Source organism: Vombatus ursinus, unplaced genomic scaffold, assembly GCF_900497805.2.
Source record: "Vombatus ursinus unplaced genomic scaffold, bare-nosed wombat genome assembly UNPS02014813.1, whole genome shotgun sequence".
NCBI lineage: Eukaryota > Metazoa > Chordata > Mammalia > Diprotodontia > Vombatidae > Vombatus > Vombatus ursinus.
Genome location: NW_020954591.1, coordinates 9928778 through 9944071, shown reverse-complemented (window position 1 = coordinate 9944071; position 15294 = coordinate 9928778).

Here is a 15294-nt window from a genome sequence, read left to right as displayed (position 1 = left end):
CCAAAATGGATCTGTTATTACCCAGGAATCCTGTGATCTAGATAGACCACTCATAGCTAGTTGATTGAGGGAGTTCCTTGATTATCTTGGTAATGTTATAAAGAGCTGAATTTTGTTTAGACCTTAGTTATTTCATCCTAATGCCCCTTGGCATCTCATAGTAGATAAGTCTTGGGATGACTTGATTGGCTTGTATTGTTTTGGAAAGTACCACTAGCCTTTTGTGATAGTCTATAATAGGAAGTAATAATTCCTTTTTTTTTTTTTGGCCTTTTCCCCTTTTCTGAGCTGGGGTTGGAGACCAGGGTCCATGGAGGGTACTTTGGTCATGTTGGGAGACACCTGCTCTTTGTTATAGGCCCTTCAGGGACTGACTGACTATCCTTTCCAATATGATAGCAGTCAAGGTGAAATATTTAGACTTTCTGAATCCTGAGTTATTGGACTTAGAACACTGTAATCAGCGCCAGAGAGACAGTGACAGAGTGACTCTCAACTACCTGTCAGTCATGGAAAAGGAAACTACATGGCTCAAATGGCCAGAGAGACTCTCAACCACCTGTCAGTCATAGAAAAGGGAAATTACATGGCCCAAATGGTGGAAGCTCCCGAACCCCAACCCTCTAGATAGATGTGGGGAAAAGTTCCTCAGTAGTGTCAGTGTGCAATTGCCTTGTTATTAATCCCAAATTCAAGAGTTCTGAGCCCTAGCTTTCTAGAAAGAGGAAAGTTCCTGAACAATGTCAGGCTCTTAGAAAGAGTAGATGTATACATGTGTTATCCCCAAAGCTAGAGACGCAGCAGAGGAGTTTAAGTCTTGAAATGGTGAGCAAAAGATTGGAACTTTGCTCTTGGCCATTATCAAGATTTATTTGTACTGACAGTGCAGATCCTAGGAAAGGGTTGCTTACCTAGTAACCCTAAGTGTATTTTCCTTCCAAGGGAATCCAAGACCTGAGAATAGACCTGGGCACATCTCTGAAGGTAAAGTCTCTGGACACATCTCTGAAGGTAAAGTTGCTGTCTGGCAACCTCAAGTTCATTTACCTTTGAGGAAGTGGGGAGAAGTGTAAGACTGGTATGGTTTCTGGGATTAAAAGTATTGGAGATAGAAAGGGAACTATATCAATTGGTTATAGACTCCTATTAACTCCTTTTTTGTGTCTTTGCGTGTTCTGTGAGATGGAATAAAGGCTGTCCACCAGATATATGTTACCTTAAGTGTTTATTATATAGGACACTTTTACACATATTACCTTAAGTGTTTATTATATAGGACACTTTTACTCAGAGTTATATAGGGGACACTTTTATGCAGATTTAGACGTGAGCTACATTCAAGTTATATTCTGAGATTTGCCAAAGGCAACTATAAGTAGAGGCAAAACAAGCCACAGAGAGAGTGATAATTTGGAGCTGCCCCAGAGACTGAACCTGGTCTATATAAAAGCATAGTGCCTCGAGATACACATACACACACGTATGTATATATTTATGTGTGTGTGTATATTATATGTACATATACATTGTATATGCATATATACATACATATATGTATATATATATATATACACATGCTTGATATTGGGGACAGACAAGTATAATATACTGGGACACAAGAAGTTGCATGATAAAACACAAAGGAAGAGGATCCTGTTTCCTGCAGTGAAGGAAAGGATCAATACCTTGATTTGACTCTAGCTTTGGTCAGGAAATCAATAAAGGAAGGGAGGGTGTGAGGGTGGGGATTATAATGGCATAGATGCTCATTCTGCTCAGCAAACAAGCTACTATGTTTTTGCACCCGTTGCAACTTCCAAAGGAGGCCTAAGCCTTGACACGTAATGTTTATTAGAATAATTTAGTGAGGCCAATTGAAAAGAAGAGACAATCATGGGAGGAAGGGAAGTGGTCATCTGGCCAGCTGCAGTTTTGAAATTATAAAAATCTGGCCACTCTAACCCGTCAAAAATCCTAAAATAAAGGTGCTTGGAATCATAATGAACCTCCCAAATAAATAATAGGAAAGATAACTATAGAAAGTTCTTCTCCCCCTTCCCCTCCCCCAACTAGTTCCTACACAATGAAGCCTTTGGGAGAGTAATCCAGGGCCTATGATCCACTGGAAAATTAAGGAGGCTTCATTAAAGCAAGTGAGAGGGCCCAGTGAACATCAATACAGTATTCTACTCCTTTCTATCCTTTTTTCATTACTTTTCATGGAAATCTGGTGGGGGAGGAGGGAGGAGGGGGAAGGGTAAAGAAAGTTTTGTTTTTACCCAAAGCCACAATAGTAATTGGCTGTACTCTTAAAAATTCATTCTTTCCATCTGATTTTTGCCTACGTATTCCATAAAAGCTTTAACTAGACATTTTGGGGACTAATCTACCTAAAGAGACCAAGTGTTTTGTTGCTTTGTAGACCCAACCTGAGCCCATATGATGCACTAATCACCCTTGTGACATCATTGGTCTAGTCGGAGAACAAAGGATGAACTACAACAAACGACAGTGTGATACACAGATGGTTTGGGCTTTAGGGATAGGAGGAGCACCTGGCACTGCGGGTAGCTAGGAGGGATTAAGGTAGCCACCTCGATAAAGGTGGATTGATGGAGATTTTACGGGCTGAAAAACCTATCTCGAGCCCAACTTTTTAGTCTATTTATTTATTTATTTTTGGCCAACCACAGTATTTGCAAGGCAGCAATAAAGTCTGGCTGTGCTTTCATTTCACTCTCGTGACATTTCGGTATTCTCCCCTCTTGCCTTTCCAGAATGAATTTTTTTTTTTTTTAAATAAACATAGCCAGGGGTTTTGCAAATCTTGGCCTTATAGTAAATCAGAGATGGGCCTTCTCTGATAACACAACATGCTTTTTTTTTTAAACCATTCCTCTGTTTTTCATGTTCTTATTTTAATGTTTGGCTGTTATGAAGGTTTTGTTTGGACACATTTCCTCCTCTCCCACCCCTTTATTTATCCGAACTTTAATTATGTGATCAAAAGGTCTAAGCTCCTTCTTTTTCATAATTAGATGAGCCACGTGTCTGCAAATGTTCATCTCGAAAAATCCATAAAGGCTGCACTTCCACCTTTAACTCGTTAAGGGGAATGACCTTTCTCCTTCCTCCTTTTTCCTAATGGCCATGGTAACACGCAATAGCGATGCTCCTGAGGCTTGGGAAAGCAAGTGGTGCAGTCAGCAACCCGGCACTACCCCCCTTCCCTGGATCCTTAGGTTGTCATTTTCAGCACAGCTGCAGTTGGGTGGCTAGCTTCAGAGATCGTTCCCCCCCGTCGTTGTTAACAGCAGGAAAGTCTGACTGTCCTAGCTGGAGTGGCATTTCTTCATACAGCAGTAGGAGCTCAGCCCTCCTCCTTGGGTCACTGGGTGTTTGTTTTGACTTTGGCCCCTTTGGCCCTCTAAAGGGAAAGTGCACAGAGGGGCCTGCACTTCATGACACGCGCTGCTGTGTGTGAATTTCCCCTTGCCTAACCCATGACTGGAAGGTGAAGTTCTCCTTTTCCTGTTCGGTCTGCGCTGGGGGTGGAGGGAGGGCGGGGCGAGGCAGGATGCAGCCTCTGAAGTGAAACCAGGGCTCTCTTTGTCGTAACTGGATGCAGGGAGGACAGAACTCTCATGATCAGAGAATTCACAGAGGGCTCAGAGAAGAGTCACTAACATGAGATGACTCAAGGAGTTAGAGAACTAAAAGTGAGCAAGAGCTAAAGGCACTAGGATTGTATGTGAGGAAAAAAGAAAGCGGGGACAAAGGGAAAGGGTTTGGATCGCAAGAGGTACAGGAATTAACTTGAGGGGGTTTCCAGACTATTAGCAATTTAAAAAAAATTACTCATTTCGACTCACAGTTCTCAAACTTTTGGGTTTTAGGACCTCCTTATACTCTAAAAATTTATTGAGCACCTGAAAGAAGAGCTTTTGCTTGTGTGGGTTATATCTATCAGTATTTACCATATTAGAAATTAAAAGTTTAGTATTATTCTGAAAATAGTTTTGATCACTGACCTACTGAAATGGTGAGATCTCTAGGCCACACTTAGAGAATTCCTGATTTAGATAAAAATACAAAACAAAAAAAAGCGTTTAAATTTAGAAACAAAAGTTGTTTAATCAGTTGTTAGTGCAAACTAGCACAGATATGATGCTATGAATTACTATGTTGGTGACATCCGTTCATTTCCTTGTCCTAGACTTCTCAAACTAGAGTTGTATCAAAGATACAAAAATCTGGATAAAGACTGCAAAATTAGCTATCCAAATATTTGGGGATTGTTATCATCTAAACACAATAATATAAAACAATGCCATATTCAGTGAGACACATTGCACTATATACAACCAAGCCAGCATTCTCCAATCTAATCCAGTCCGGTCCATTCCAGTGACCATTTATTAAGCATTTACTTTATGTAGAGTACAATGCTGGAAATACACAGGCAAAACTCGAAAAGAATGCTTGCCCTCAAAGAGCTTACATTTTATTGGGATTTGCAATCTGTCAGATAGATAGCAAAGAATATTCTCCTATATTGTTGGCTTCTTAAAGTTAGAAATATTATTCATATGTTCTTATTTTCACTACTAATAATCCATTATGGACCTATTTTTAGTAAATGAATGTAAACCCTTCTAACATCTATTTTTATTTTCTGCCCAGCCATTTTAGCTCTTTAGGGTAATGATTTCCATAAGCTGAATGTTAAGCAGTTCTCAGTTTTCATTCAGATGTTTGACACCATAGAGACAGCCTAAAAAAAAAAAAAAAGACTTCTCAAAAGTGGACATGTTTCATGCTGATTAAATAGCAAACCTTCAAACAGATTAAGGAGCGGCATTGCTAAAGAGGACCACAGATCAGGCATGAGCTCAGGACAGGGAGTCATATTTGCTCCATGTTTTTGGACCCATCACTTGACCTCTCTGCAGGAAAATGAAATTAATTAATACTCTCTGGAGAAGGTGCCTCAAAGACTGAAAAGTAAATGATTCTGAAGTCCAGTGACAATAAAAAAAACAAATGGTATGGGTATCTGACAGGTAAAAATAACTTCCCTGATATGGGAAGTGTCTACCACCTCTAACAGGCCACAAAAACCTTCTTTAACCCAAAAAACCATGGTCTCAGTGACTCAGAGTCTAACTGTTCAGACCTGTATGATGTAGGGTTTAATGAAAAAAAGCTGGACTCCCTCATTGGAAATATGGGGACAGTTTCTATAATTTTATGTTCTTAATTTAAAAGAGAACGAGTAGCATTGTCAAAAAGTGCAACCTTGGGGAGTAATGTGTTCCCCATCACCAGAAGTCTGCATGCAGATACTGGACAGTTAATCATTACTGATACTATAAGACAGAATCTTTAATTTGCATAGGATGTGGACCAAATTACCTCCTGTAGTCTTTCTTAACTCTACAATTCTCTGATTCTGTGATACTTGGAACACATGCTCCAGCTTGGCAGCTGTGGGTTTATATGGACTGGGTTCAATCTGGGAGGCTTCTCATATGTTATGCTCTTTGGCTTACTATGCCTTTACTCTTATTTTCTTCGGGAACATCAAGACTTGTTTTCCCCACCCTACTCCACCTCCATCCAGGGCATCCCGTTGCAGAATCAGAATTTGGCTAATGTCAAGGTGACTGATCTTGACTCTCTGGTAGTTCTTTATGTTTCCTGGAGATCTATTCAGTCACCCTTAGACTCAAAAGTACAACCAAATTGAGGACCCTTAGGGCTGCTAGGTAGCACAGTGCCAGGCCCAGAGTCAGGAAGATGAGTTCAAATCCAGCCTCAGACACCTGAGACAGCCTGTGTGACTCTGGGCGAGTCATTTACCCTGTTTACCTCAGTTTCCTCGGCTGTAAAATGATGGAGAAGGAAATGGCAAACCACTCCAGTATCTTTGCCAAGAAAACCCTAAATGGGGTCAGGAGGAGTCAGACAAGACTGAAAAACAAATAAATAACAACAGGGTTGCAAGAAAGTCAAGTAGCCCTTCCAGTATTCCCTGCTTTCCCAGGGACCCCCCCATGTGCCTTCCAGATTTATAGTACTACTCTTTTTGAGACACCCACAAAAGTGGAAGGAATTCAGGGTCAGTAGAGTCATCCCTTCTTCTAGACCTGCACAGTCCACACAACTCACAGTATTGGTAGAGAGTAAGGTCTGGATTTGCTGCTTCTTGCTTTTTCTATGTTGTTATTCTCTTCCTTACAGCTCCTTGGCTTTGTCAGCGATCCAGGAACTCCTCTGCTCAATCTGGAAAGTCCTTTATTTGTTCTAGGAACTACTCTGACACTTTGCCAGTGCAGTTCCAATGCTACTATTCCTGAGGCCCAGAGGATCTCTGAAATCCCCTTTCTCCTTCCTATTAGTCTTAAGCAACAATCCTCCCTTTGTCTTTTCTAGTCCTCCTTTTAAAGGCTAAATCCAAGAATATATCTCCAATGCTAATTCCATCTGCGCTGGGGCATTTTGGGGCCATTAAGTATCCAAATTGTGCTTGTGTTTTGTTGGTCATTCTCAAGGAGGACCATGACATCAGGAAGATGATGACATGACTTGCAATTGAATTTGATTTGAGTGAGGGAGGATTGTGCAAAGTCACCAGCTTCACTTTCTCCTCCAAAGCCATCCGGGTCCAGCGGCCAGATATTGATCTGGACAACTGGAGGTGGCCCAGGATGCAGTGGGAGACTTTGGCCTTTCTAAGCTAAAGTCTTTTCAAGTTCTCACTTTGAGTGAGGCAATGCCCATTCGGTGAATAGGCCTTTTTAAGAAGTGAGTCAAGGGATGGCCCCTTTAATAACAATAATAACAATAATAATAATAATAAAATTGGGAGGGGAAGACCCTCAGGTTTGCTGGTCAAGAGAAACAGTTACTATTTACATTCATTCTGACCTAGGAGAGCTCAAAAAGAAACCATTAAGTGGTACTTGGGCAGAGACGTATTGTTGTCCAATCAATGAGATCCAGAGTGAATTGGGTTTAAGGCATAGTCTTTGAGAAAAAATCTAGCCAGTAAACCCCAAGTTAAATATCAAAATAATCAAAATTTACCTTCCTTTGGGCAGAACACCCACAGGTAAGGGCATGATACCCAAGGAGAAGAGAGGAGAGGAGAGGAGAGGAGAGGAGAGGAGAGGAGAGAAGTATCCAGAAGTACCATTACCGAGGTGGGGTTAAATAGGTGAAGACTAGATCAAGGCTAATTCAAGCTTTGTAAAAGAGATAACCTCACGGGAATTTTGTGGCTATTTACCCATTATCAATGCCAAGAGAAGTCCTCATAGGTGGAATATTGTACCCAGTTTGGTGAATTTCACACTTGGAACCAGGTTATTGCCTAAATATAACCCTCCATATACTAACATCATAAAGATTCTTAGAGAAGCAATGTGAGATTGCATGAGACAGTATGGTGAGTAGAACTCAGAAGATCCTTTATTCACCTTTCAGCTCTAACACTTAACTTGCTCTGTAATTTTGGGCAAGTCACTTAATTTCTCTGAACCCATTTCCCCCTTTATAAAATGGGAATAATAATGATGACAATCATTAAATACCTGCCTCACAGAGTTGTTAGGCAAAAAGTGCTTTGTGAACCTTAAAGCATAATATAAATGGGAACTGTTATTATTTAATATTAGGCCCTAGTGAAGAATAGTATGGTGGGTCCCCAGAATTCAAATGAGGAGCTGGGTTTCTCTAAAACATATTTTCAGCTGTTTTCTCTCCTCTCCAGAAATGAGCAGATCCGTGTTTTCCTAACAGAAAAGCTTTAGTTACTGGTATAATTACAGGCTTCAGGAAAATGTCCTGTCACTGCTGTTTGAACATTCCCAGTTGTTGCTTTTCCCCCAAATATACATATTTCATGCTTGTGCATGATCTCTTGGCAGCCCCAACACACTCATGCCATGTGCCAGAATGCCTTTGTTTCCAGTCACCGGGGCACGCATACAAAATAGCTTTATGACACATAATTGTCAGACAGCATGCTGTTAGCCATCGCCTTCCTCTTTATAAATGAACTTAGTTTGTGGTTAAGGCAAGAATAAAGCCTTCGGCCTACGGTAAAATAGCAATTACCTAAAATTTTAGCAAGAGAATTTACGTGTTCATTTATGGAGTTGGAGGGTAGACATAGAATATCATAGGCTTTAGAGTTGGGAGGAACCTTCAAGGTCCAACATATGTATTTTGCAGATGAGTCCCAGAGGGTTATAAGTCAATTCCCCATGGCTAAAGAGATGGTATCAGAGATGATTTATGAACTCAGATATATGGACCCCAAATCCAGTGATCTCTCCACACCACCACAGGACCTCGATGATGTTCATTGCTACATCAAAGCAGATAGCTAAGAACAAACTCATCTACCATCCTATTAAATCAAAGATCTAAAAATCGATTTGTGTGCCTATCTCAGTGGAGTATAGTGGAAAGAGAATGTTATGTAGAACTCATGGTCAAGTCAAGAGCAGTAAAAGATTCAGAAGAAATTTGTACAACATAATGGTAACATTTGGAGCCATCAACATGAGGTTAAGCAATGCCACACAAAAAAGAATGTGCTTTTCTGTGGCAACCATAGGTAGATGTAGTAAATCTGTGGATTCAATTTATTTCTCTATTGATGACTCCCAGATCTATATATTCAGCCCTAGTCCCTCTCCTGAGCTATAATAATAATAATAACAAACATTTATATAGCAATTTAAGACTTACAAAGTGCTTTACAAATACCTGATTTGATCCTCGCAACAATCTTGGGAGGTAAGAGCTATACCATTATTCCCATTTACAGATGAGGAAACTGAGGCAACAGAAGTTAAATGACCTGCCCAGGGTCACAGAGCTAGTAAGTATCTGAGGCTGAAAGTGAATGCTGGTCTTCCTGACCCTAAGTCTAGCCCCCTGATAAAGCTGCCTAGGTGCTCTAAACTTGAATCACTGACTATTTCAAAATGACTGTTGTCCTATAGGCAGTTCCAACTCAACATTTCCTCAAGTCTTTCCTCTCTAAACCATCCCCACATCCTAATCCCCAGATTGGATCATGCCATTCACCTACAGGTCCAATAGCTACCTGTTAACTTTAGTATCAAATGCCAATTTCTCTGTTTGCTATCTAAAGCCCTTTGCCACCTGGCTCAAACCTATCTTCCCTGTCTTATTATACATGACTCTCCTTTAAACACTCTTCAGTCCAGCCAAACTGTCCTTCTTGCTGTTTCTTACACATTCCATCTCCTGTCTGTGAGTCTTTGCACTGGCTGCCCCCATGCCTGGAATGTACTCTTTCCGTACTTTCCCCTCTTAAAATCCCTACTTGCCTTGAAAGCTTAGCTCACATGCCACCTCTTCTTACATGGCGTCTTCCTTGATCTCCCCAGATACAAGTGTCCCTTCTTAATATTATCTTGTGTCTTTTGGGGTATATTTTCATATGCCTTTATAGATACACATTTTCTCCTGGATAGAATGAAGGCCTTTTGAGGGCAGATATTATTTCATTATTTTCTTTATGTCTCCAGTGTCTAGCTATGTGTCTTTAGAAATTAAAACATCTTAGTATTTTTATCAAAATAGTTTTGACCTTGCAGGCCCCCTGAAAAAAATCTTGGGAACCCCTAGGGGTGGCTAGACCACACTTTGAAAACTTCTGCTATAGAGCATGCTATCTTCATGTTTTTCCTCTGGCTGGTGCCTGTTCCCGTAGAAGCATGTGGAAATACTGGAGTGGGAGGAGGCACATTTGATAGCCATTTCTTAGGCCCCGCATATAAGGGTTAGGCTATGGGGTAATTCACTTGTTGGAACTTACCACTATGTATGGTCAGAAACAGAGGAAAGTAAATTCTTAGCACCTCCTCCACCAGTGGCTGATCCCACAAAAAAATGTTACAGTGACACAAGGGAACACTCCTATTTAGAAGTATGAGGCTTAGTATTACAGATCTCGTAAACACATTTACATACAACTGCAAGAATCTACCAAGTAAAAAAAGAAAAAAAAAAGAATCTACCCAGTAGCTGAACATTTTGGATCCAAAAATGATTGGGCTATTACTAGGAGGATCAGATTGTTACTGTGGGTGTGTCACATTGCTCATAACACTGATGAGAAGAGCTAAGATGGATCTAGTAGGGATTTTCTCCAGGGTGCCTAAATTTAGAGGCTCACACACCCACAGATTTAGAGAGTGAAATTTAGGGATGTTGACAGCATGAGTAATATATTAAGAGGAAGAAACAACTGAGCCTGGAATCTAGTTAGCAAGAATAATTAGTCCCAGAAACCGATTGCCAGAGAGCTCCTCCCATGCTCTCTTCTCTCCTCCTTCAGTGGCCTCCCCAACAATCCTTTCTTGGTGTCCAGGGTCTCTCTTCTCTTGGGACATTGTGTTGCAAGGTTCATTATCTCTCTCCATGGGTTCCACCCATCCCCATCTGAATTTGTTTTTGCCTTGAGTGCATTTTCTGCTACTTGGCCCAGGTATCCCTGCTGGGGAAGCAGTGTGGTATACATGGAAAAGATTCTGGTTTTGAAATCAGGAGAAACTGAATTCAAATCCTGACTCTGAGACTTAGCTGCATGATCATCATGAATCACATATCCAAGCCTCAGTTTCTTCATCTACAAAATGGGAATAACAATAAACATAGGACCTACCTACATTACAGGGTTGTGGAAAGAAGAAATCAGATAATATCTGTGAAGCATCATATGGATGTCATTTCTTACTGTTATCTGAAAGGAAAAGGTAGAACTGGAGGAAATAACTTAAGGATTCTTTTTTTTTTTTTGGGCAATTGGGGTTAAATGACTTGCCCAGGGTCACACAGCTAGTAGGTGTCAAGTGTTTGGTCTGAGGCCAGATTTGAACTCAGGTCCTCCTGACTTCAGGACCAGTGCTCTATCCACTGTGCCACCTAGCTGCCCTTTGAGGATTCTTAAGATCTGTGCATCGTCCTTTCTTGAAAAGATTGTCCTGTAGTCAGATTCAAGGGGCCAGTGGAGAAAACCTACTCAGGCTTTACTCAGACACAATGTAATTTTGTGAATTCTAAAAATATCCAACACATTGCCACTGGACAGCATATCTTACAATTTAAATTCATTAACTAAGCCAAGCATTTCCATTATGCTCAATTCTACCTAAGATTAAGATTAGGGTAGGGCTAAGATCACATGTACAAGACTTTGAAATTAATCATTTATTAAGATAATTGGGCAAGTTCTCACCTCCCTCAGTGCTATTCTTTCTAGAGCTCAAACAGGAGAGGAAACAAAACATCAGTGAATTAATTTACAACCAAAGGCTATTTTTGGAAACCAAAAGAGTTAGACACTTCTTTTTATATACATGCACACACACAATCATAAAGGCTGATATTTTCTTCAGAATATCTGAACACAGCAGGTTTAGAAGACCTTAGAAATGCTCAGTTGGAAGTCAGAGAATAATGCCTGGGGATTTGAGTTCACACTCAGCCACTAGCCATGTGAATTCGTCCAAGGCAGTTCCCACTTTGATCGCTGCTCTGCTATGAACTGGAGGACAGCTCTGATATTTAGGCAATAACGAAATTTTGAGGATCCACAAATTTCCCATACTCACTAATTGTTCCCGTTCTTACATCCACAGTGAGCTCTTGGAATAGCCAGGATTGACAAAGCTCATTGCAGGGACCCTGTTTGACAAACTGGATCTGTGTGTATCTGTCATAGGAACATGGGGAGACAATAACATGAAATGCTGTTCTCAGTAGGACTCAGCTGTTTGCTGCTGTTGTTATAGGACTGTGTGGAGCATTTGCCTTAAGTGCTCCTGTTTGGCTTTGATCAAATTTGTGACTGGAGCGGGGGATGACTCTGCCTCCAGGAAAATTCACTTTTGGGTGCAGGGAGAATGATGAGTATAGACTAAAGAGAAAATAGGAGATGCTCTGCTGGCTGAATCAGGCTCATTCCCCACATACCCTAAAACTGGGATAATGTGGAGGTCAGATCCAAGGAAAAATTTCCTGGCAGTAAAAGTCATTACCTAAATAGTTACTGAGGGATTGTTATTGATCACCTACCCTCAAGGCAGGTGATAGGATAAAATCTCAGGTGTCTGGAACAATTGAAGTGCACTCCTATCCAGAGGTAGGGGGATAGGATAAATGGCTTCTTAAGGTCCACAGAACCTGAAAAATTCATGATTATCAGCAGATTCCTAGACCTTTGCTCAGGCAACATTTTCACATGAGTTATTGAGAAGCTTCATGGATATGAGATGCATGTTTCATATTGATAACTATGAATATATAATTCTCAACATCTCTCCAAAATGTACAAATATAAAATGTGCCTTGGTGTGACTCACAACCCTACAAATTAAAATGGTCAGTTTGCATATGCCAGTTTTACTGCTCTGGTTAAAGGTCTTCAAATCAGAAAATCCGATTTCTCAAGGTATCGAAAGAATTATTTACCAGAATCATTGTTAAGATAACCTACTGTATTTCCTCCTCAAATATTTTTCTGTGACTCCACTGTAAAATAAGATCCAGATAATGACATCTACCCCAATAGTGCTAATTGTATTTATTGCTATTTCATCTTTCAAGTAATTTAATAGAGCAACTGGAGCATAAAGAAGTTAAATTATTAAATACTGTATTCTCTTCTTACTAGATGTCAATATATAATTTTCAACATTAATATCTTCCTTACTGTGAAAAAGTTGAAAAATGTAAAGTCATTGGGGTGAATTGATAAATTAAAAACTTGGGGGGAGGGGTATTTTCATTAGAATGGAGAATGGTGAGGTCCATTACAAAGTCAAACAGATTCCTATCTCATGTATTTTACCCATCTAAATGCCTGGTGAAGTTTACTTCTTCGAATGCTCCGGAGTGTGTGCTCTGGAATACTCCAGTGTGTGCTCCACCAGCTTCAATGATGCTTCTTTTCTTTCTTTTAGCAGCAGAAGCACCTTGTCAGTTTTGTTTTTCCTAAGTCAAGAGAAAATCTCGTTCATCAACAATTCACAGTTATATCAAATACTGGAGGGGATATAGAAAAATTGAGACACTGTTGCACTGTTGGTGAAGTTATGAATTTGTCCAGCCATTCTGGAGAACAATTTGGAACTATGCCCAAAGACTTATAAAACTATACATATCCTTTACCCAGCAATACCATTACTAAGTCTGTGTCCCAAAGAGATCAAAGAAAAGGGAAAAGGACCTCCATGTACAAAAATATTAATGGCAGCTATTTTTGTGGTAGCTAGGGATTGGAAATTGAGATGATGCCCATCAATTGGAGAATGTGTGAACAAATTGTGTTATATGATTGTGTGGGAATACTATTGTGCTATAAGAAATGAAGAGCAGGATGGTTTCAGAAAAACCTCAGGAGACTTATATGAACTAATGCAAAATGAGGTGAGCAGAACTAGGAAAACGTTGTATGTGGTAACAGCAATATCATATGATGATCAACTGTGAAAGCCTTAGCTACTCTGATCAATGCAATGATCCAAGACACTTCTAAAGGATCTGTGATGGAAAATGCTATCCACCTCCAGAGAGAGAAGTGATGAACTTTAAATGAAGATGGAAGCATACTTTTTTTTTATTTTTTAAAAATTTATTTTTAGTTTTCAACATTCACTTCCATAAGCTTTTGAGTTTTAAATTTTCTCCCCCTTCCTTCCCACCTCCCTCCCCAATACGGCACGCAATCTGATATAGGCTCTACATATACATTCCTATTGAACATATTTTCACACTATTCATGTTGTAAAGAAGAATTAGAACCAATGGGAGGAACCACAAGAAAGAAGAAACAAAACAAAACAGAAGGAAAAAAAAAAGAGCAAATAGTATGCTTTGATCTGCATTCAAACTCCATAGTTCTTTCTCTGGATTTGGATAATATTTTCCATCATGAGACTTTTGGAGATGTCTTAGATCCTTGCATTGTGAAGCATACTTTTTAAAACTTTTTCTTGTTTTATTTTTTTGTCTGTATTTTCTTTTGCAACATGGCTAATATGGAAATATGCTTTGCATGACTTCACATGTATAGTTGATATCAAATTGCATGCCTTCTCAAGGAAGGGGGAGGGGTGGAAGTGAAGGAGAGGTTTTGGAACTCACTATTTTAAAAAATGATTGTTAAAATTTCTTAACATGTAATTGGAAACTGTTTAACAAAATAAATATATTTTTAAAATGATTAATTTTTTTTTTTGAAAATTCACTGTCATATCAGGCATGGCCAGAATAGTAAAGCTGGACTGAAAGCACTAGCTGGTGTGTGATACCCTGGATACCTAATGGTCAGTTTATCTTTTGATAAAATTTCATTTCTCAAGATATTGAGGTAGAAATTTACCAGAATCATTGTGGAATATCATGTGGTATTTTCCTTCTAACATTTTTCTGTGATTCTGCTGTGAAAAAAGATCTAATTAATACCATTTTCCCTAATAGTTCTAGGAAGTGATTTTCACTACTGAGCTAAGGTGATTCACTTGGGGCAATTTCTAGGCTAACTCACCAGAGTGATCAGAAGGTAGTATCAGTATATAAATGCTTTTTATAGGTAATTTGATGAACTCTGCTTGTTGACTGTGAAATAGAATATAATATGGTGAAAGAGACATTGGAGGCAAGACTGCCTTCTCTATGGAGGAGCCCTTCTCTGGTGAGTTTTGTCTGCATGGAAAGGATATGACAGATGACAGCAGGATCATGGCCCTAAAATTGGAAGGCACTTTGGAGGCTCTCTAATCCAACCCTCTTATTTTACATATGAAGAAACTGAGGCCTAGAGCCCTTAAGTGAGCCTTTGCCTAAAGTTATCCAGGTGATTATGTGACAGAGCTAGGAATTGAAAGCATGTCCTCTGACTCCAAATCTTGGGCTCTTTCTACTGTGCCATTTTTATGTTGGTTTCAACAGTTAACTTCATCTGTATAACTCCCAAGTCTACACAATCTAGCTTTAACTTCTCACCCTTGTATCCATGTTTCCAACCACCTATAACACAGCTATGTTTGATTGACATGCCTGAACTTGACAATGGGAACTTACCATTGTGGACATAGAATTTATCATTGTCCTCTCAAATTCTATTCCGGCTCTTATTTCTTAGATGAGGTCTGTCTGGAGACAAATGACTACCTTTAAAGACATGTAGTCGTGATGTTGGGATAATAATACCTGACATTTATGTAGCACTCTCTCTGGGTTCACTTG